The sequence below is a fragment of the Lactuca serriola genome, chromosome 3, assembly GCF_051521515.1.
Source record: "Lactuca serriola cultivar US96UC23 chromosome 3, Lser_US96UC23_V15, whole genome shotgun sequence".
NCBI classification, from domain to species: domain Eukaryota; kingdom Viridiplantae; phylum Streptophyta; class Magnoliopsida; order Asterales; family Asteraceae; genus Lactuca; species Lactuca serriola.
Genome location: NC_136410.1, coordinates 162,381,309 through 162,405,472, shown reverse-complemented (window position 1 = coordinate 162,405,472; position 24,164 = coordinate 162,381,309).

The following is a 24,164-nucleotide window of genomic DNA, read 5'->3' as shown; positions in this document are numbered from 1 at the left end:
TTTATGCTGTGTGTATATCAGAGTTTACAGAGTTAGAACCGGAAGGTTCACAGAGTTAGGACCAGAGGGTCCACAGAGTTAGGGCCCAAAGGCCCACAGAGTTATAGTCTCGAGTGGCTAGTATGTGTTATGTGTGGTTTTAGGGAACTCACTAAGCTTCGTGCTTATCGTGTTACGTGTTATGTGTTTCAGGTTTTCCTCAGGATCACGGGACGGCACCAGCTCGATTGTACACACCAGGGAAAGAGTTATGATTTGGGGATCCTGGATTATTATTTAATTGAATATCGAGTTATGTTTTGTAACTTAAATAAAATGAGATTTTTACGAAAAGTGTATTATGAATTAAGCGGTTTTAAATGAATATTTTAGTTTGAAAAATTACGGTGTTACATGTCTTAGAGTCAATGTTTCCTTTTCCTTTAACATCTTTCAAGGATTGTTTCTCGTGAGTTTGGTGAGAATTACCGAAATATGATTGTCGGCCCTCATCCTTGTGATTCGAACCGAGATTAGAGGTTCTGCTCTTATCCTTGTGTTTCGAACCGAGACTGGAGGTTCGACTCTAGGATATGAAGTTAGGATTAAAATTGGGTTTTTGGTTATCAACTTTGGTATTTTGAGGACCGAAACTGGAGGTTCGGTTCTTAGACTAAAAGGAGTTTGGACCGAAACTTGGCTTTCGGTTCAACTGAATGCTTGCCTTGTATGATTGATTACCAGCTTAAGCATCCTTCTTGATTTTGACAAAGTCAGGATTTTGAGACTTCCAAAAGTGTTTTCTCTCATTCAAGTTTTTCCTGCACCTTTGATTTCTTTGACACTTTTGATCGGCTAGTTGTTTCTGAGATTTATGGATATTGAAGCTTGGTTTTGGCTTTGGATTTGGATTTTCCTTATGAGTCACGGCCGGATGGAACTTCTTCTTGGGTTCTTTCGGTATCTCTTTCGTTCCACTTGTGCTTGGTTTGGCGAAACTTGAGGGTCTGTTAATGGGTTCTGGAACGTATCTACCTTTCACCCTCCATGATGTTTGCTCTGACAAACCTACAGCTTCATATAACGCATATGAAGTAAAAAACATTACGTTGACAACCTGCTAATTTGGTCAGTTAGGTTAGAATTTGTTAAGCGAGTTTGCATGAGACTTCCGCTTAGATTATTAAATTTGAATTTTAGTTTATTTAATTTCCTTTCATAATCAATTGCCGGAATTTTAAGAGATTCAAGAAGGGATTGTACCTTTTTGATCAAATGATCCCAGTCGTTGATCTTTTCACTGACAGGCTTGGTAGCAAAACATTTGTCTTCATGGAGATTCGGTTCTTTATGCTCACTCTAGGTTGTTATTCCAGCCGTCACCATTAGGCATCTTCCAGTCACTTTCTCATTTTCTTGTCTCATCACGAAAGCTCTACCATGTGTTGCCTTTCTCACCTCTTCATCCTCCGAATCTGTAGACCATACTTCAACCCTGCCAAATTCGTCATCAATCACTTTTTCTTGAACAATCAAGGCGTTCATTGGACCAGCACTAGTTTTCTTCTTCTTTATCTCTTCAAGATTTCTCATATGGTAAATTTCATCATCTTCACTCTCTCTTCTCTCGGCTAACTTTTTCAAGATGCAGTCCTTGGCAAAATGATTCTTGCCGTGACAGTAATTGCATCCATACCCTGAGTCACCCACCAGTTTGCTCTCCTTCTTTTCATCCTCCTTCTGAGATGTATTCGTAGACTCTTCCTTTACCTTTTCTGAACTATAGCTTCCTTGCCAGTTTCGGTGAATCTAGACCTTTACTTAGGATTGACGTCTAAATCATCATTATCACTCCGAAATGTTTACATGCTAGTTCTAGTATCGTATTCGTACGTTTAGAATCCTAAACACATAAGGTTTCCAGATCCGGTCGGCAACAGACCATAGATCCGATCAAACTATAGCATAACAAATCACTTAGCACATAAAAGCAATTTAGGCATTATTCCTAAAATAAGCTAGTGCTCACACCTCACAATCATCGCTTAGCATTCTAAGTTGAAGTCTAGAAATAAATCCATATTCCTAGTTCGCTTAAACTAATGCTAAGATACCAACTGTGACATCCCCATTTTCACGGCCAGAAAAGACCGATTTTGTTTATGCTTTATAAAAATCAGAGTACTTCTTTTAATAAAAATGTTGCGGAATTTGTTCCCAGAAAAACACGATAAATACGTTATTAAAACATTTTCAAAGAAACGTATTTTATTCATTTTAAAACATTTGAGATGTCATCGTTAATACAGAAACATTAAGCATAAACAGAACTTACATTTATTTACACTAGTGATCTACATCTCTTTAAATCTCTCAGTGTAATGAGACTTCATATCAACACCTGTGATATAAATAAACTGAGTGGGTCAGGTTGGGAAACCTGGTGAGTACATAGGGTTTTCAGCCCACAATAATATAATTATTATGTTTAAACAATCAAGCAATTAAACCCCATTACCCATCCCTATTATATTCTCTATTCTTAAGGATCTACCCTAAGAATCATCTTATTCCTCGTTCATTCGTTCCTAAGGATCATCCAAAGGAATCGGCACGAAGTCCATTGTTGCCATGGTTTACACAACGGGCACTAAGTCTGCATAGTCGCCAGGTTTTAGGCACTAAGTCTGCATAGTCGCCAGGTTTTAGGCACTAAGTCTGCATAGTCGCCAGTGCTTAGGCATCAAGTCTACATGATCACCAAGGTTTAGGCACCAAGTTTGCATGGTCACCAAGGTTTAGGCACCAAGTCTGCATGGTCACCAAGGTTTAGAGTACACCGGGTGAACACATCGTTCACAACACCTACAGGTTGCGAGCCTACTAGTGTTCCACTGGACTGTCTAGAATAGTCTGTGGTTGTCATCCATACTCTGCTGAATGACGAGGACATCGTTTAGGAAAAAGGCTTCCCACATCGTACACCTCTCACCTATACCTCATGGTCTATATCACCTCTCAACTCATCGTCCAACTCATATTTCATCTATTATATCTACCCATGTTTTACCCCAACATTTTCATAGATATAAAATACATATATAATTTAAATCATCTAAAACATGTATAAAATCTTTCATCGAGCATAGACAGCAAGTAAACAGACAATATGCACACATAGCACATAGTAAATACTTCATGTCTATGTGTAAGTTGAAAGGGGACCATGCACTCACCTAAAAGGTGGTGACTCAGCACTCGGACAACGCTTCGATACCCTCAAAACAATTTTCCTTCGATAAAACCTAATACCAATACCACTAGGGTTTAGTCTAAAGATAACTGCGACAAATTAATAATCTAGCTATTATTATTATTATATAAGTGTTAAATAACACTCAATATGACTCATAATAATAGCCCAAATAATTATTTTAAGGACCTAATAACATTACCATAATTATTTGGAAGCTATATTAAAAATTGCGTAAGCGTAGCACACCTACAGCGAATTTTATCGAAAACCGGAACTTATTTGGAGCAGCGTTTCGAAACCGAAAGACTCCTTTTTCTCGGGACTTTGGGGGTCTCGGGGCTTCCCTCGGGTACTAAGGGGTTTATCTAGGGTTTAGGGGGGAGGGGGGTTTGGGGTTGTAGAGAGAGAAATTAGTGAGAGAAAGAAGAGGTTTTGGAGTGAAGAAGAATGGCAGCCTCAGCCTTCTATTTATAGCCTAGACTTCGAACTTACGCTGGTCGTACCGAAGCCTTACGTTGGGCGTAAGTTCGGATAAGGGTGACAGCTTCGCACCAGCTGGCTTGCAACATCGGAAGAGGTAAGGCGAGGGTACGCGGGGCGTACTGTCTCCGGACGCAGGGCGTATGCGAGGACCACGTGTCGGCCATCCGAAGCGAGCCGTGATCAGCAAGCGAGCGTCAGGATTAAGCCACGTCATCAGTCCATGCATTAGTTTCGCAATTTCACTTTCTAACTTTAAAAATTCGTAACTTTTGCATACGAGCTCTGATTTCAATGTTCTTTATATTCACGTGAAGGTGGGAACGTACTCTACAACTTTCGTTTAGACTTCGTCGACTAATTTTGACTCAATTTTAAATTTTATATTATTAACAGGCCGGGACAGGATTGGTCCGTTAAATCCTCATAACTTCTTCATCCGAAGTCTGTTTTCGCCCATCTTTTTCTCGTTACGCTACTTTTAATGAGATCTTCGATTCTCGTTTAGGTCATGTCGGCTAAAAATAGTTCGATCCAATATTCGAATTTCGGGCTGTACACCGCTAATTCGAAACTTCAAAAAATCATAACTTCTTCATACGAAGTCAAATTTGGGCGTTCTTTTTATCGATGTTCTTAGTTTAACATACTCTACGATTTTCGTTTATATCGCTAAGGCTAAAACTCGCTCTATCATAAATTCACTATTTACGCTTCCCGGTGCCGTGCTGGTTCCGTCGCGAAACTTCGACGGGTCATAACTTCTTCGTTATAACTCGGATTTCGGTGTTCTTTATATGTACCGAAACCTTGTGACATATACTACAACTTGGTTCAAATTATTTATTCTAAATAATCTTTTGTCAAAAATTCGTTTTCGACCCTTATTGCCTCTAAATTGACTAGCCCGGATCTACGGGCGTTACATCATCGCTTACTCGTCACTAGTAAGATCACATTCCGACATGTCATCTTCATCTTCTTCTTCAATCACATTTTTTTTCTTCAAGATAAGAGCAAGCGAGCCGACACCAGAGACCAACTTCACTTCTTTTGATAATGTACTTTCATGTGACTTTAGAATTCCCATAAGTTTCGCTAGGGAATAAACCTTGATTTGTTCATGCGCTTTCACATTTGAGACAACCACCATCCACTCAGGTCTTAAAGCATTCAGGAAGGTGACTTTCTGTTCAATACCCTTCCTTTCAATACCATGGTTTGTCATCTTGCTAAGCAGATTATTGTAGCGATCAAACATCTGAAGCAAGGTTTCTTCATGTTTTTGTGCAAACGCTCCGAACTCAGAGAGAAGCAGAGTTTGAATAGAGTGCTCTAGATCCTCGTTTGTTGAATACAGTTCTTTTAGCCTGTCCCATATCTCCTTAGCTGTAGTGCATGAACTCACTAGCCGGAAGGTGTTAGCTTGTAAGGAGAATCAGATCATTCTTAATGCCTTGACATTGCACATCAGTCTATCTTTTTCGTCCTGAGGAATCTTATTCTCGTCTTCTATTAGTTTGTTGTACTCCTTTTGAGTTTTCACAGTTGTATTTGTTCCAGAGTGAACAAATGGACCCAACGTGATTGCTTCCCAGATGAGATACCTGTTATCATTAGATCCAACCACATAATCTTCAAAGTGATGCGGCCATACTTCATAATCTTGAGTGTAAAGAATGGGCACTCTAGTAGTAGATCCAATGTTGTTGGAGATGTTGATGGGATTAGATTGTACGTCGTCTTGAGACATGATGAGCCTTCCTTGAAAATGTTAGAGTCTGACCTGTAAACTTAAGAATAGGGTTTTATCAAAAGCAACAGTTTCCGTCGATAAGAAAATGACGGCTCCTATATATTCGATAAAAGCGGAAACCCTATAGTATTCTACAAACAGAAGGAATGCGTATTTGTTACACATTCTCCTGCTCTGATACCAATTGTTGGAATAAATATTCTAGTAGGATCGATATATTCTAAATAGTAAATAAAGTAATAAGAACAAGACAGAGGAATAGCTCAAACAATGCTGAATGATTAAACTTAAACACCCCAGAAGAGCTCGACAAAGAACTTTTGCTGTAGAGGTGTTTTAGGGTTACAGAACGATAATCAAAAGTGATAAAACTCTAAAGTGTATCTAATGCATACATGCATGCACTATGTATACTACATAACCCTAACAAAACACGGATGGACAGGCCCAATCCGGTAAATACAAATAAAGTCCATGACGCAACATATTTATCCTAGATCATCTAAACATCATGATCACAAAACTACCAAATACTACAACCATAAACAAAAAGACAACCTACAAAACCCGTTACTAATAAGGACAAAATACAATATGCACATCGAAACAAAATAGAAACCCATGATTGAAATATTTAACCTAAAGCTCTTCTGTCACTTATAAAACCTGTAGGTTAAAACCCCAACAATAGCAATGACAAAGACCCCGAAGACCCATTTCACTCTCTTCGACTTCTTTTTTCCCAGAACAAGGTTGACATAGGATGCTTGCAATGAACACAAATGATTCTTCAAATCAGCAACCATGTTAGATAGATCGAGTTGACCTGCCCTAACATCATCGACTTCTTGATATAGGTCGTCCATCTCTCTAGTGAGGTTGCGTCGTAGTTCACGAAGATCGTTTGCAATCTCTTCCCTCACAAGCGACACTTGCAATCGTGTCTGCAGTAGATTGATCGCCAGGTCTTCATTTGTGACTCCATTAGATATATTTTTAGCCATGTGCCAATTGTAGTTGGGTGACAAACTGTGATCATGAGATGATCATGAAGGCATTGTTTCTGTGTTTGGTATCGAAGTATATGGTGCAGTCGGGGTAACCATGTTATGAATTGTGCCATTTTAGGGCACAAGCTTCACAAATTATACGGAGGCGGGTGAACAGTGTGAACTTGATACTAACTTTTCATATTCCAAAACGACGTCATTTGGCTCCAAGACTTATATACAATGTCGCCATGTTATCGATTGTGACAACCCGATATTTCGAATCCAGGTAATGACCTAAAAAGTCAAGAATCGTAATCCCTTTTGATATAATGAAAATAGCGTCAAAAATAAAATGTTCAAAAGTCTCTATTGCGTTGCATAAAATGATAAATATCATATCAAGGGTTTCAGAAATATAAAGAACACTAAAATCCGAGTTATAACGAAGAAGTTATGACCAATCTAAGATTCGCTGCAAAAACCAGCAATACTTGTAAACGTATAACATGAAGTTTTAATAAAATAATTATTAGCCTTAGGTGTCTAAATGAAAGTTATAGCTATCATTAAACCGTAAACATACATAAAATGAACGCCCAAATCTGACTTCATATGAGGAAGTTATGATTTTTCGATGCTTCGGACATAGCAGTAGACAGCTAAAAACTCGAAATAGAGATCGAGCGACTTTTTGCCAACATGACCTAAATGAGAATCAAAGATCTCATCAATGGTATTACAACGGTAAAAAGTCTGACGAAAACGGACATCGGATGAAGAAGTTATGGATTTTTAATAGACTTTTCTTGTCTCATCCTGTTACAAATAAAATATTAAAAATAAATTCAAACTTAGCCGATGAAGTCTAAATGATAGTTGTAGAGCATAGTCTCACCTACGCGTGCATATATAGAACGTCGAAAATGGAGCTTGTACGCGGAAGTTATAGATTTTACAAGTTCGAGACACAAAATCCGAGGCAGTCAGGCTGGCCACAAAATGACCCATGAACACTTACTTTTCCCATTACTTTCATATAGTGATAGTTCTACTTGAAAGTAAATGCAAGCTATTTTCGAGTTAAGATAGTTATAAACTAGGGAAAAACATCCACTTTTATAGAGAAACAAACATCCAAAACAGTCGGGTCTTGGCAGAAGACTACTTTTTATACTAGTAGGAAATATGAGATTTTCTATAGGTTTTTAAACATATACAAACATTTACATTGAATATTTACAAACATTTTCATTCAAACATTTGCATTAAAACTTATACAAACATTGACATTAAATACTTATGAACTCACCAACTTAAATGTTGATCTACGCTTTCAAAATAACTTGTATTCTCAGGTCGTCAGTAGACAGGTACCGATGCCAGGTTTTGAGAAGATGAAGCGTCTCCAAGACTCATCTTTTATTTTGATTATTCATTTTTGGTGTCTTATTACTATTAAAGAACACACTTGTATGAAAATATACTATTAATACAATGGATGACGTTGTTTCTTGTTTACTATTTTGCATTGTTATGATACTGTACATGACGTCCTCTGCCCCCGAACGTTTCCGCTGTTCCGGTTTTGGGGTGTGACATATTGGTATCAGAGCATTGTTTATAGTGAATCGAGTATATCAACCCATAAAAGATATACAATCTGTAAACACAATGGGATTAAAATACTCTGACCAAGAGTTTATACTTTTAAATAATAAAATATTTAATCAAGTATACATACCAACATACTTACTATAGAATAGTGTCATACTTGAACATAACAAAAGTATTTAATTCTTGGGCACAACAATCAAACCTTCGCAGTTATGTAATCGTATCTGGGATAAATATAGCCTAATCAACTATATTGATTTGAGATACGGTGAACGTGTGTCAGGGAGCGATTGGGGTGTTGCAACAAACCTAAAACTTACCAAATTATACATCTTCTTATACAGAAGAACATGAGAACAAAAGCTAAATTAAAATACTATAGGAGTGTTTTAGATACTATTCATTCAAAGAACAAACTTCTTAGGAGTAGTAGTAAGTTTCCCTTATAGAAACTTTTTATTTGTTTATCGATATACTTAGCAATTGTTAGATAAATTTCTTACCCTCATTTCTCGTCTAGATAATTAGCTGAACTCCACCTCCTCGACGACCCTAACTTTCCCGACCAAGAGAATGGAGGAGGGCTAAATGTAGAACCAGAAGCAGAATCTGAACTTCCCTTAGATGATGATCTAGTAGAAGACCTTCCAGAGGATCTTGATCTCAAGCCAGAAGTTGAGAATCTACCCCCAGTGGCTCCGATCCCAAATCCTAACCCTCGCTCAACTTTTCAACGCCCGACGCCTTCTTGGGTGGAAGGCTTGGAAACATGGAGCCAAGAGCAGGACAACTCTCCATCGAATCACGTAAGTTAACACCAATGCGAGAATGCATACCATCCGCACCATGCATATGGAAGATGCTTATGAGAGATCTGGGGGAGACCACGAGGCCTTGCAGCAAGAGCTAGCTGAAACTCGAGCTGAAGTTTTAGAGCTCCAAGTACGTCAAAGGGTGTACGAAAGGCACCTGCTCGATGTGGAGCGTCAGCTGGCTGAATTGAGTATTCACCCGAAGGATAACCGTCACCAGTAGGAGGTATTCTACCTTTCTTTCCTTGGTTTAAGGAAGATTCTTCCTATCTATGCTCTAAGTAGCACTTTTCTATGTAACTATCCCTGTATGTAAGTACTTTTTAGTTAGGTCTTTATGTTGTCAAAAGTTTTCTACTTCGGATATGATGTAAGACCTACTCAAAGGTCATTTTTCCCAAATTTATTACATCTTAAATATCAATGATACTGACAGTCGGCTAATTTCTGTGACAATCCTTGTTCAAATACTTTCATTCTACTATCGTTAGGATTCTATCTAAATCTCACCCTAGTCAATTTGTTGAACTATGGTAACTTAGCTCATGGATCACTTCCAATTCTTTTTGAATGTTGGATCATGTTATCTACCAACCAATGATAGCCTAGATTGGATAAAAATCGTCTGGCGACCATTCTATGAACTTTCTTCCACTCTTTACCAGTACTACATCATAGGGATGTAGGTCAAACCATCGAGAATAGTTTAACAAAACAGAAAATGTACATTTACCTGAATGATTAGAATACATCTGAGGCCAACCACAATCGCTCACGAACTCATTTTCTTATTGTGTAACAGAATCATGCCTTCGAAGAAAAGTAAACAACCCATCAACAAAACACCAACTCTTCAGATAGATACAGCTACTTTTCAAGCTGCGGTCTTAGCGGCAGTGACAACTTTCATGACTCACCTTAATGCTAACAATGCAAATGTTAGCGGGATTGTTATCAATAATTCCAATCAAAGTAACAACTAAGTACATCAACGAGTATCAAACTAGCACGACACCCCGAATCTCAAACCCAAGAGCAATAAACGAATGTTCTGGGATAGATTTAAAGGCAAATCACCCCAAGGGACGAACAAAAGACAACAACATGTGGCAACCTTCACGGCCACGAAGTCTGTAACTCCTACTACCAACCCTACTAGTATCCCGGTTATCCCTAACCCAGCTAGGCAGTATGCTGGAAATTTTCCAAAGTGCAATAACTGCAGTTTTCATCATCTAGGTAGTTGTTGACAGTTACACCGCAAGGACTACAACAAGAACGGGCACACTACCCGTTTCTGCAAGACTCAGATCCAACACATTACTTCGACCACCAATGTCGAATTTTTTTGGATATGCCATCTATGTGGCATAATGGGACATTTCAAGAGGGACTGCCCAATAGAGAAGAGTGACAGGGGAACAGGAGGAGTTTGAACTCAGAATAACAAAAATGTATCAAAGGATCCTGTTGTAATATGGGTACACTTCTGAATCGCAGTAATTAATTGCGCTTATAATTATAGCCTTGGTCGAATCCAATCTTAACACTTGTATAAAACTAGTGCATCTCAATTCATATCTTTCTACGAGGTCCCATCAATTCAAGGGACTCTCGTGCTGCTTGTACTTGCTTTTACGCAGTATACCATATTCGCAGCAGCAACATCATCTGTAAAACTAAAGTACTGAAACTCCTTCATAAGTCGCACAGTAATGTTCTTGTAACACTGTTCAGAACTAGTCTAACACCAGTTATTCCGAGTAGTCCAACATTATCATTTGACCTGAGTCAATTCGTTCCTCACAGTGCCAGTTTCGTGCGGAAATTCTTCTCCCTGTAATCGACTTTCTAGCAAAGCCGAAGTTCCAGAACTCCGAGGCACTCATGCGTAGATTTCCTTATGTTTCGTAAGTTTCCCAAAGTAACCTCAGCAAACCTCCCCGGAATACCACTCGTATAGCACGTCAAATTCAATCCGAAGGCCCATACGGTTAAGCTATCAGTGAGGAATGTATATGCAAGGTTGGTACATAATCAAGGTTCTACAGGTTTAGAATTGATGATTCTGCTTTAACTTCTTTTCCTTGTTTGGATGTGAGCCTAGAAAAGAATCATTTATTCGACTACCTTCTCAATCTTACTTATATACGACTCGTATACTAGAGACTGTGATTGATGAACCAGGTATGAGTTCTACTATGAAATTCAGGACGGAGACTGCCCAAGACTACGAGTGATCGTGGTTCCGTGAGAATAAACTTAGAAGTACCTATCTTTTTCCTTAATTCATGAGTAATCATACTTTCTTTTAGATCTTCACAACATCTAATCCATCCCAAGGTTTTGACATCATAATCAGTATGAATTGGTTGAGTCTACATCGAGCCAACATCATGTGCTTTAAAAAAGCAGTTCGTCTTAACCTCCCTAACAACGAAACTCTAGTTATTTACGACGACAAATCAAGTACGAACCTTCACATCATTTCGTGTATGCAATCTCAAAAGTGCTTACGAAAGGAATGGCATATATTCCTTGCACACATCGTCGATACAAGCCAAGAAGTGAAAGACATTCAGAACATTCCAGAAGTACGCGACTTTTCCACGACAATGCCAAGTCGAGTTTCAGAATCGACTTAGTTCCAGGAACTACCCCAGTAGCCAAATCGCCTTATCGTCTAACTCCAGCTGAGATGCATAAACTTTCCAGTTAGCTTAACAAACTTCTTAGGAAGGGATTCATTAGCCCAAGCTTCTCACCATGGGGAGCATCGGTCTTGTTCGTGAAGAAGAAAGACGGATCGTTTCATCGATGACATCCTTATCTACTCCCGAAGTAAGGAGGAACATAGTCAACAACTCCAAAGACTACTATATTCATAGACCACGAGAACATGCAACACATATCTAACCAGGAAGAGTTATCACCCCAGTGAAGGCAATCAAAAGAAACAAAGCCGTACCCCGATAGTGGAAGATTTGTTGGAATGCCATGTGAGGACCCATATTCACTTGGGAATGCGAGAATCAAGTGAAACTTCTATCTGTAGCATAGTTATCAATTCTACTTAAACTCTAATTTTGGGACAAAATTCCCTCTAACGGGGGGATGATGTGACAACCCGATATTTCGAATGAAGGTAAAGACCTAAAAAGTCAAGAATCATAATCCCTTTTGATATAATGAAAATAGCGTCAAAAATAAAAAGTTCAAAAGTCTCTATTGTGTTGCATAAAATGATAAATATCATATCAAGGGTTTCAGAAACATAAAGAACACTAAAATCCGAGTTATAACGAAGAAGTTATGACCAATCTAAGATTCGCTGCAAAAACCGGCAATACTGGTAAACGTAAAACGTGAAGTTTCAATACAATAATTATTAGCCTTAGGTGTGTAAATGAATGTTGTAGATATCATTAAACTGTAAACATACATAAAATGAACGTCCAAATCTGACTTCATATGAGGAAGTTATGATTTTTCGATGTTTCCGACATAGCAGTAGACAACTAAAAACTCGAAATAGAGATCAAGCGACTTTTTGCCAACATGACCTAAATGAGAATCAAAGATCTCATCAATGGTATTACAATGGTAAAAAGTCTGATGAAAACGGACATCGGATGAAGAAGTTATGGATTTTTAATGGACTTTTCTTGTCCCGGCCTGTTAAAAATATAATATTAAAAATAAATTCAAAATTAGCTGATGAAGTCTAAAGGAGAGTTGTAGAGCATAGTCTCACCTGCGTGTGCATATATAGAACATCGAAAACGGAGCTCGTACGCGGAAGTTACAGATTTTACAAGTTCAAGACACGAAATCCGAGGCAGTCAGGCTGGCCACGAAATGACACAGATGGCCACGACGTGGGGACCCTGACTGATGCGTTTTCAGGCTTGGCAGCAGACGTCTCGTCCACGGAAGAGGATAAGATCGACTCCACGATGTGGGCAACTCTATTGCCACGACGTGGGACCCAAAAATAGGGCTATAAATAGAGCTCAAAGGGTTCAAGGTTTCATTGCTCAATTCTCTTCTTTCTCGTGTCGAAGCAATGCGTTTTAACCCCTGAAGCCATCCCGAAGCCCCGGTCTTCACATCCAAGTTCTGAAGGAAGGTTTTACACTTCCGAGATTCCCGAGATTCGCGAAAATCCCGAGAAATCAACATTTTCAAGTCGCTATTCCGCTCGGTTTTTGTCTCACCTTCCTCAATCTATCAAGTGAGTTCATACCCCTACAACTATGTTTTCAAATACTTTGTAAATGGTTTTCTACACTTTTAAGGGGGGGGGGGGGGGGGGAATACAAGTAAACACATGATTATCCACGTGTGAAAAACATAAATCTTTTGCAATACTCTTTGTTATTAAATTAATCATATGTGATTTATAATTGTGTTTCAAACAATAGGATTTCATATACCTCAAAATGTGTTATCAAACAAACTACTTTTAAATCTTTTTATAAATTGCATCAAGTCATCAATATTTATTATTAAACTCTTCAAAAGGTTTTATAAAACTTCCTTTTTAACTTATATATCGTCAAATGCATGCCTATATATGTATAGTTATGTAAGTAATGTTTAAAGGAATTAGAACTGCTAACCCAATTTATTTCCTTTTTCTTGTTTGAATGTGTAGTTAGAGTAATAGGTTAGTTGTCCGAAGTTCGTCTAAACATTAGTTATATATTATTCATACATACCCTTACAACTATGTTTTCAAATACTTTGTAAATGGTTTTATACACTTTTAAAGGGGGGGGGGGGGGGGAGATACAAGTAAACACACGATTATCCTCGTGTGAAAAACATAAATCTTTTGCTATACTCTTTGTTATTAAATCAATCATATGTGATTTATAACTGTGTTTCAAACAATAGGATTTCATATACCTCAAAATGTGTTATCAAACAAACTACTTTTAAATCGTTTTAGAAATTGACATCAAGCCATCAATATTTATTATTAAACTCTTCAAAAGGTTTTACAAAACTTCCTTTTTAACTTATATATCGTCAAATGCATGCCTATATATGTACAATTATGTAAGTAATGTTTAAAGGACTTAGAACTGCTAACCCACTTTATTTCCTTTTTCTTGTTTGAATGTGTACTTAGAGTAATAGGTTAGTTGTCCGAAGTTCATCTAAACATTAGTTATATATTATTTATACATATGTAGATATAAAAGTACCAGTCAATCATTCAAATACTACAAAGAAGAATAATATAATAAAAATTACTCGTAAGTTATTATAGGTATAGTTTAGGAGAATACTATCATAAACAAATATTAGACAGAGAGTACTATAACGGAGAATACTATAATAGAGAATACTATCATATACAAGTACACCCAGAGAATACTTTCATATACAGGTACATACTAAGATACTATAACAGAAAGAACATACTAAGATGTTATAGCATGGACCAACTACAAGATCTAACTATACCAATGATCACTAACACATTGTTCTAAACAAAAGGTGATAATAAATTGGGTATACATGATCATATAACTTTAATGTGGATACTACGGCTAGCAATTCGTTGCGGAAGTCACACTTGTTTCCCAGAATCTTTTGTAGGGAGAACGTTTAGTATGGGAACTACTTATCACATTATGACTTTAATAAAACAAATATTAGATAGGGAATACTATAACAGAGAATACTATCATATACAAGTACATACTAAGATACTATAACAGAAAGAACATACTAAGATGATATAGCATGGAACAACTATAGGATCTAACTATACCAATGATCACTAATGCATTGTTCTAAACAAAAGGTGATAATAAATTAGGTATACATGATCATATAACTCTAATGTGGATACTACGGCCTAGCAATTCGTTGCGGAAGTCACTCCTGTTTCCCAAAATCTCTTGTAGGGAGAACGTTTAATATGGGAACTACTTATCACATTATGACCTTAATAAAACAAATATGTTTTCAGGTAATTAGTACTGCAGGTTGTCAATTCGGAAGACCCATGAATACTTACTTTTCCCATTACTTTCATATAGTAACAGTTCTACTTGGAAGTCAATGCAAGCTATTTTCGAGTTAAGATAGTTATAAACTAGGGAAACCCTCCACTTTTATAGAGAAACAAACATCCAAAACAATCAGGTCTTGGCAAAAGACTACTTTTTATACTACTAGGAAATATGAGATTTTCTAGAGGTTTTTTAACATATACAAACATTTACATTGAATATTTACAAACATTTTCATTCAAACTTTTACAAACATTTACATTCAAACTTATACAAACATTGATAGTAAATACTTATGAACTCACCAGCTTAAATGTTGATCTATGCTTTCAAAATAACTTGTATTTTCAGGTCGTCAGTAGACAGGTGCCGATGCTAGGTTTTGAGAAGAAGAAGCATCTTCAAGACTTGTATTTTATTTTGATTATTCATTTTTGGTGTCTTATTACTATTAAAGAATACACTTTTATGAAATTATACTATTAATACAATGGATGATGTTGTTACTTGTTTACTATTTTGCATTGTTATGATACTGTACATGACGTTCTCCGCCCCCAAACGTTTCCGTCGTTCCGGTTTTGGGTTGTGACATCGATGATGTGTCAAATTAGGAAGATGTGGCAAGGTGACCGGGTATAATAAGTGAAGGGGACTAAATTGCTAGGTTGCAACACAATCCGTTCCCTTATAAAGCCACTTAAAAAGTTTAGTGACTAAAATGGTAAACCCTAGAAAGTTCATAGGTTATATGTGTCATTTTCCCACACACACACACACACACACACACACACACACATATATATATATACATATATATACACACACATATATACATATACATATATATATATATATATTATCTTTTTTTTTTTTTTGCTGTTTGAAGGGTGGATGGTGAGGTAATGTTTCTGTAATCATATATGTTGAATAGTGACATGTTGCCTCAAATGCAAATTTCCTAGAGAACAACCAGACACGAGCCTGAAGTAAGGAAAACCATAACTCAAGAACAAAATGAAAGTTCACCATATAAATCAAGATCACGGTTCACCAAGCTTAGATTGTGATGCAATTAGAGCTACAAAATCAAAGTTCAGTCAGTCTTATATCTAAATCAAATTTTTTTTAAGATATAAGAAACTTCACATATGGTACATTCAAACCATAAAGTGAAATACTTGTGTAAACAGTGACAACTCAAAATAAGACATATGCTGATGCATATGTTCATTTCATATAAACATGCATACACCTATCATATATAAATAGATTTTATATACATATTCATATGCATCTTAAGATGCACATACATATGAAATGTATATGCATCAACAAAAATATATATATATATATATATATACACACACGCATACGGATATGCATATTAAGATGTATATTCATCTTAAGATGCATACTCATATTAAGATTTATTTCCAAAATTCTGGAAATAAAAGTGAAATTCAAGGAAACATGGGAGACACTTTTATGTATAACGTGAATGCAAGGAATAAGGCAAGTGGGTTCAACTTTGAACAAAGACAATCACGTTTTACTCAGTTCAAATCGAACAAAAAAATAGAGGGAAAAAACAAGAGGCAACTAAATTGAGTTTTGGAGGTAAAGATTTAGGGGTATTTATGTTAAAAAAAAAAAGGAGAACAATGGAAATTATAAGGGTAAAGGGTGTTTATTCCAATGGATGATAAGGTTAAGACCATTCAATGAAGACTTCCTCATCAGTTTTGCTTCCTTAAAAACAACTATAGGACTTGGATGTTAATCTAGACAAGAGATCTTCATAAAAAAAAAGTCAAAGAATACAATAATAATAGATACACACTTTAAAAAAAAAAAAGTTCAAAATTTTCAAAAGATACAACAATAAGTGTTTCAAGGCATAAATATTTCTCAGATACAGACACATGAACTATAAGAAAAGATTGGACAGTTTTGAAGAAAAACACAAATGTAAAATAACTAATGTATAACCCAAATAAAAGGTGTCTGAAAGAGGTCAACAAAAATATAAAAAATGACCTTATATACCAGTTTCATTAACCTTATTCCTTTTTTTTTTGTAACAAACTCAATGATTACTTGTATACCACCTTCTGCTTAGAGGTTAACTCTATCACATATAACTCCAAAACAATGGTTAAGTGTAGCCACCAACTATTTTATCAAATTAGCTAGAAAAATATAAATAATTAACACTCAAAATAGCCAAATCTCAACTAAATTTCATATGAAAACTAAACCAACACCAGTCCATAATCACTAATATTAAACAATAACAACAAATATATGCATTGAACGACTGTTAAAAAAATTATATGCATTAAAAAATGCATTTAAAATTTAGACGCAAATTAAGTTCAATTTTTACTTTTAAACGTAAGTTTATAGAGCAATGAGACGGTATGTATAAAGAGAAGGGATGTGAAAGAGTGAGAGATTATAGCAACTAACGAAAATAGGTCAATCAAAAATACTATAATACCCATAAACGGTTATACAATGTTATACTTAATTAGCGACTTTAGGTTTTATTACTTGGACAAATAGTCCGTTTGAACTAGACCATACATCTCAAATAAATGGCAAAATGGACCATGACCTACATCATGCAATAACCTTACAAAAAAAGATTAAAGAAAAAACACAAAAAAAGGAAGAAACTCTCGCTCAAAGGAAGCTAGTTAAAGGACCATTAATATAGTAATTAATGCGTAAATTGTGTAACTTTCTTTTCACGTGGGATTGGTTTGAATAAATCCAAAGTTCAAAGATAATATTTTCATTGTCAGATCACACTTGGTTAGTTTAAAAGAAAAAGAATAAGAAAAGAAACTACCTGCATGGGCACATTTAAAGATAGATGGGAGACTACTTCTAACTCTATGCATTGTAAATTCCGTGTCTAATCTGTGAAGGAGTTATTGTCTGAAAAGCTTTGACAGTATGATAGTGTTGTTATAATATCATTTAGACATATTATAATATGATAAGACTGTTGGTAAAATAGGCTACTTCCAACTAGAATAAAAGGCTCCATATGTACAAACATCGAATCATTAACTATTTACATGCAATAGAAACTTCAAACATATTGCTATTACAAGATAACATGAACAAACCTACTGATGAATGCATTACCTGTAAATTAATGGAAGTTAAGGAAAGAAAAAGTTGTTTTAATCAATTAACAACGATAAAAAAGGAAGTAAGATACTTGCAGAATATGAGAGTTGGACAAGATGGTTGGGAGAAACAATTGTCAAAATAAACCACTTGTTGGTATGATTTTCCTAGTACATGCAAAAGAATCAACCAATATTCCATACGAATGAATGAAGAAATATAAATAGGACTCCAATCAATCCACAAATAAATGCAAAGAAAAATTGTTTAAGGAATTACATTAAACAATTGGTGGGCATGAAATTTTGTACTCTTATTATCAACCATATGTTTCACTTGAACTCTATTAATAAACCATATTTGACATCCATCATACTAAGATCCAATAACACATCATCATGTGAGCTTAAAATCAAAGTTCTTAAAATTTATTTCTCTACAAAATGAGCGCAAACATTAAAATTTTAAATTTCTTTTTATGCTTTTTACTTTTTTTTTATAAAAAACCCAGAAAAAAAAAAATCTCCAAAAAATCATACAAATTTAAGGGATATGTCTGCTGAATATACTAGTGACTTTGTAAAATGATTTTTTCTAAAATTATTTGAAGTGTTTATTTGTAATTTTAAGAAATATTTGTTTTTTAAAAGTTGAACACAGTATCATCCAAAATGTGATGATTCTAAATATTTATGATTCAGAAAAAAAAAAACTTTTGATTCAACTACCTTGTGATCCGTAAGTTGTTTTGATCTAAAAAATTTAGATTCAAATATTTTAGAATTTATTTTTTTGAAATCATCCCTGTGGTTTGTCCAAGTTTCATGTTTGGTCCGTAACTTTTTTTTTGGAATCAGACCCTCCGTATAGTTTAATTTTGTTGCGTTTTAGGTCCCTTACCGACATAAAAGGCTATAATACCCTTTTCTATTTCTTTTTTCATTTTTTAGAACAATTTATCTTTTAAATATTATTACTCATTCAAATGGTTCCCACATACCTATCCCATAAATTTCATCACCATTACCCTCACTTCATTTGATCGATTTCTCTTCCAAACCCGCAAACTTGTAACATCCTAAAAATACCGAGTAAAAATATTTAATTTTAAATAAGTGAAAACTATTCCTTTATTATTCAAAAAGACTATCAGAGTCAAGTATTAACAAAACATCAAAGTAATTCGTAAACATTTAGTGCAAAATAAATCTCTGTGGGATGCAGTGCGATCAAGCCAGGACCTTCCTTTTTGACGGCTTGGACAGAGTGGGATAGATCTATTGCTAGAGGTGGAGACGGATAGGTAGCTAGACTTCCAAGTTGCGGCACGAAGTAGCGAAGAATGTTCAGTTAGATTTTTCAGATGCTGGAGTGAGTTCTTGAGAAAGAGCAGAACTACACCAGAAGTACTTGAAACATTTTAAACATGAAATGTAAGCACAAAGCTTAATGAGTTCCTCAAAATACTACATACCACACATACATATCATACATACATATCATCCTAAGGTTGTAACGGGTCTATTTCACCACTGATTCCCTTCTGACTCTCTGAGTTCCTTCCGACTCCCTGAGTCCTTTCTGACTCTCTGAGTCTCTTCTGAGTCCTTCAGTATCTTTCAACTCGTACGGGTCTGTTTCACCCCTACATCAAAACATAATACCATACTAGCAAGAGTGACAAAGACAACAAACACATACACGCTTATCCACAAATGTCACAAAGACAACTATCATCCTACAAATATAATTCGATGAGATAGAATTTATGCATTCAACCCACAAGTATAGTGAGAAGAATCACCCCAAACGATAAGCATGTAAAACACACACTCGAGCTACTACTATCACTCCTCACTCTAGACATAACTAAAACAACCCCAACTAACAATTAAGGAAATTTTCCAACTTAACAGGTCTAAAAATAACAAGGATAACACTTATTTGGGTAAAATGCCATTTCCCCTTCCAAGTCTTAATCCCCTCATTGTTGACCAAAAGTCAACTTAGTCAAAAAGTCAATGGTCAATCATTTGTTGACCTATGCTCTGTGTACTTTTAACTCTACGCTGGGTGTAGAGCCTTAGCCAAAAAACAAGTGAAAACCAGGCTACACTGGTTGTAGCCCAAATTACTCCCCGCGTACTGCCTCTTTTCCCAATCTTCATATTATGCACTTAATGCGCAAAGTCTAACCATCCAATACTTATATCAGGTTCCTAATAGCTCCATAATGGATAAAGTTTCCAACTTTATCGATTAGATGGCCCAAACAACCAAGATCTATTCTTTAAGCCTCAAAGAGACCGAAAATACATCTTTCTCATCTTAATCCATTAAGTTTATGTCTCCAACCTTTAGATCTGAATCATTATGATGTTTAGATGGATAAACTTTCCAACTGTAACATCCCAAGATTTTGCAGGTATTTCTGAAATCTCTCTTCTATCATTATTTTGTCACTTGTAGTCCTTGAGGTTGGAAGTGTAGATCCAAGATAAGTCTAAGGGCCAAGGTTGCAACCTTGGATTAGGAAGGAGTACACTGAGCATACATAAGAGTACGCTAAGCATATTAAGGTACACCTTAGTACGTTGGGCGTACACTTGTGTATGTTGGGCATACTTACGTCATGAGAAAACCGGAATATTGAGGGTTAGGGACTATATAAACAACCTTATGAGCTCATAACGCTCCCTTACCTCAGCCTCCATTGTTTAGAGCTGTTTTCCCCAAACCCTAATCATTTGCTTGAGTGTATGAGCTTATAGTGTGTATTTTGAGTAGTTAGAGAAGAAGGTGTTGCATCAAGGTCTTGGAGAATGAGAACAAGCTAGTAGATCTGAAGTTGTTTGGTACTCTAGAAACTCTAGAAGGTAAAAAGCTTCAAACTTTATGCATGTATGTTATAGATCTTGCCATTTTAGCTTTAAGAAACCACTTCTTGTCCTAAAAGTCCCAAGTTGATGCATGATATGATTTGGACAAAATGAGTTGTCCTTTCAGACCCTTGAGGAGGTCCTAAGTGATAAAAATTATGTCTCAATAGCTAAATATGTCTCATGCATGGAGTAGGAAGGTCTTAATGAATTAAAACCATGTGTTAAGAGCTTTCTAGACATCCAAAGTCTTAATGTTCGCGACTTTATGGTTAAAAGACACATTTGGTCGATGGATCCCGAATTTGGGCTTAAGTGCTTAATCCATTAAGCACTTACTACGGTTTTAGTGAAACCCCACGTAAACACTGCGTAAATCCTGTACGCCCAGCGTACTGAGTCAACCACCCCGATGGTGGTCAATGTCAAGAAGAGTACGCCCAGTGCACCAGAGGAGTACGCCCGTCATACGTCCTCTATTGGGCCTTTGTCAAATTGGGCTTCGAGATTGGGCCACCTTTGGACTAGTTGGACTTAGGACTTGATGGGCTTTCTGAATAATAGTGTTTTGGAACAATTTTGAATATGGATCTTAGAATAAGGTCTAGATAGGGAGTTGGACCCAATTTGGTAAATTGGGCCAATAATGGGCCTTGCATATGTGGATTTGTGGATCATTGATTGACATTGGGCCTTGGCCCAAGTTGGGGAAGGAGGAAAAATGGTCTATGAATAGTTGTAGGACTCTTGGTCAATATTTATACTCCCATTTATTGACTTAATATTTATTATTTGAATAGTTTGGGATTTGCGGTAAGACAACAATTAGAGTCTTTCTGTTTATTTCAGCATTACTTGCGAGGTAATTTGTCCTCACTATATCATATGGGTCTAAGGAACCAATGTCGACCCTTATCATCTTTGGATCCGGATTTATTTCATGATATATCTATTGATTTACATACTGGTAGTTAGGATGGTGATATGCTATGTTAATGACTGGTTAGGTCTATATCCTGGTAATAGGATGTTGCTATGATAAGTGATCAGTTAGATCGGTTTGACTGTTATATATGCTAGCATATGATATGCATGATATGTATGATATGTATGTGCACATGTTTGTTGATTGAGGGTTGGGTTGAGGAGGTCATGTTTTGTGCTGAAGGCTAACATACCCAGGGCGGTCCAGATAAACTGAAGGTCCTACAAAGGGGTTCAGTTAGGCTGAAGGCCTAGCAAGCGGTCCGGATAGGCTGTAGGCCCTGCCAGGCGGTCCAGACATGTCGAAGGCTTAGAGAGCGGTCTAGATAGAATGAAGGCCTGCAAGGAGGTCCAGTCAGGCTGAAGGCTCATTATGCATGATGTTTTCTTATATGTTTATATGATATGGTTATATCTATATGACGTTGGTATTTTGGGGGTAACTCACTAAGCCTTCGAGCTTACATTTATCGATTATTGTTTCAGGTACTTCGGATGATCGCAAGAAGGTGAAGGCGTGACCGTACACTTCCTAGATTTATGATTACGATTTCTTAGAACTATATATGATACTATTTTGAAAAATAAATTGTAATAACTTAATGATTTTTAAATGTTTTAAAATGTTCAAATTTGGCATGATTTTTATGGATGTTACAAGTGGTATCAGAGCCTTGGTTTGTTTGAATTGGAGGAACTGTCATGTGAATCCAGTCTCAAATCAAGGAAAGATTTTCAAAATAATTTTTAAATGGTTTTCAAAATAAGTAAAGGAGGAACTGTCATGTGAATCCAGTAAGTAGACCTCAAAATACCATGTAGTTATTTGATTATATGATATTCTATAACATCATGCTAGTACTAGGTTAGGGATCTTCAGGAATTGCATGATAGAATTGCCTGATTATATGATGCCTGATAGCCTATGGTTTTCCTTATGTGAAATTGACATCGTTACTGTAATTGCTTAGTGTATGCATCACCGTCGTACATAATTAAGATATTATAGCCTGAGAATGTTTGATTTGGCTTTATTTCCTATTCCTCGTCTAGTTGTGGGCATAGAGTAGGACTGAGTATTCAAAAGTTTATAGGGTCCAGCATTATGTATGGTTAGCATACACGAGTGCTGCAGGGTTGGTGGAAGTTTCATGGGTGGGTTGTGTGTCACACCCCCAAACCAGAATGGCGGAAACATTCGGGGGTGGATGACTTCACGTAGTATCACAACAATTGAATATTGTAAAGAAAGTAACACAACCATCATATATATAATGAAAACGTATATTGTTGCGTTATACATACTCACAAAAGAATATTACAATATGATGATAAATGTTCAATAATAAAAACATCCTTAGTGTTCCTCCTCCAAAAGATGGTAGTTACCTGTATTACTGATTCCCTGAGAAATACAAGTGGTTTTTGAAAAATTGTCAACAATTAAGTTGGTGAGTTCATAAGTGTTTTGCATTGAAAAGTATGTCCTTTTTGGTAGTAAATCGATGAACGAGGTTTTCAGAAAATCCAATATTTTCTATAAATGGTTTGAAAAGTTTCCAGAGTGTGTGTGTGTTAGTATGTTCCATACTTGAATAATAATGATAACTTTGTGCCAAAATGATGTAAAAAACTGAAGGCATATATGAATCTCGTAAACCAAACTTGTTTTTATACTTTTATGTGAGTTTTATAACCATACTATCGACACTGACGACCTGTAACAACATTCTTCAGGTGTTGTAGTGTTATGACATTTGTCACCCCAGACCTGCCGGTCTAACTATAGCTAATAGTTTAGGTGCGGGGTTGTCAATCCCGTATAGATCTATACACAAGTATCACGCTCTCCCTCCAAGAGATTATGGTATATAATACAAGACTTGAAATGCATACATACGAGTACGTTGAAGTTTGAATGTCTCACATTACTTGGTATAAACAGATTTACGATAATAAAGACTTTACTTCCTTTGAAAGTATTTCATTTGTCAAGATGTATATGTAAAATGTATGAATAACTTGATAACTATACTCATTATAGTTTCTCAAAAAGTATGTTTCCATTTTGTAAGAATAACTTGGTGATATAATAGCCCTTTAAACATAAAGATATTTGTATCAAAACCCTATAAGATAGATACTATAATTATGTTTATAAAACGATACTTTGACATGTAATGTACTTGTATTCCCCCCCTAAAACGTGAAAAGAATTGAAAAGTAGGGGTATGAACTC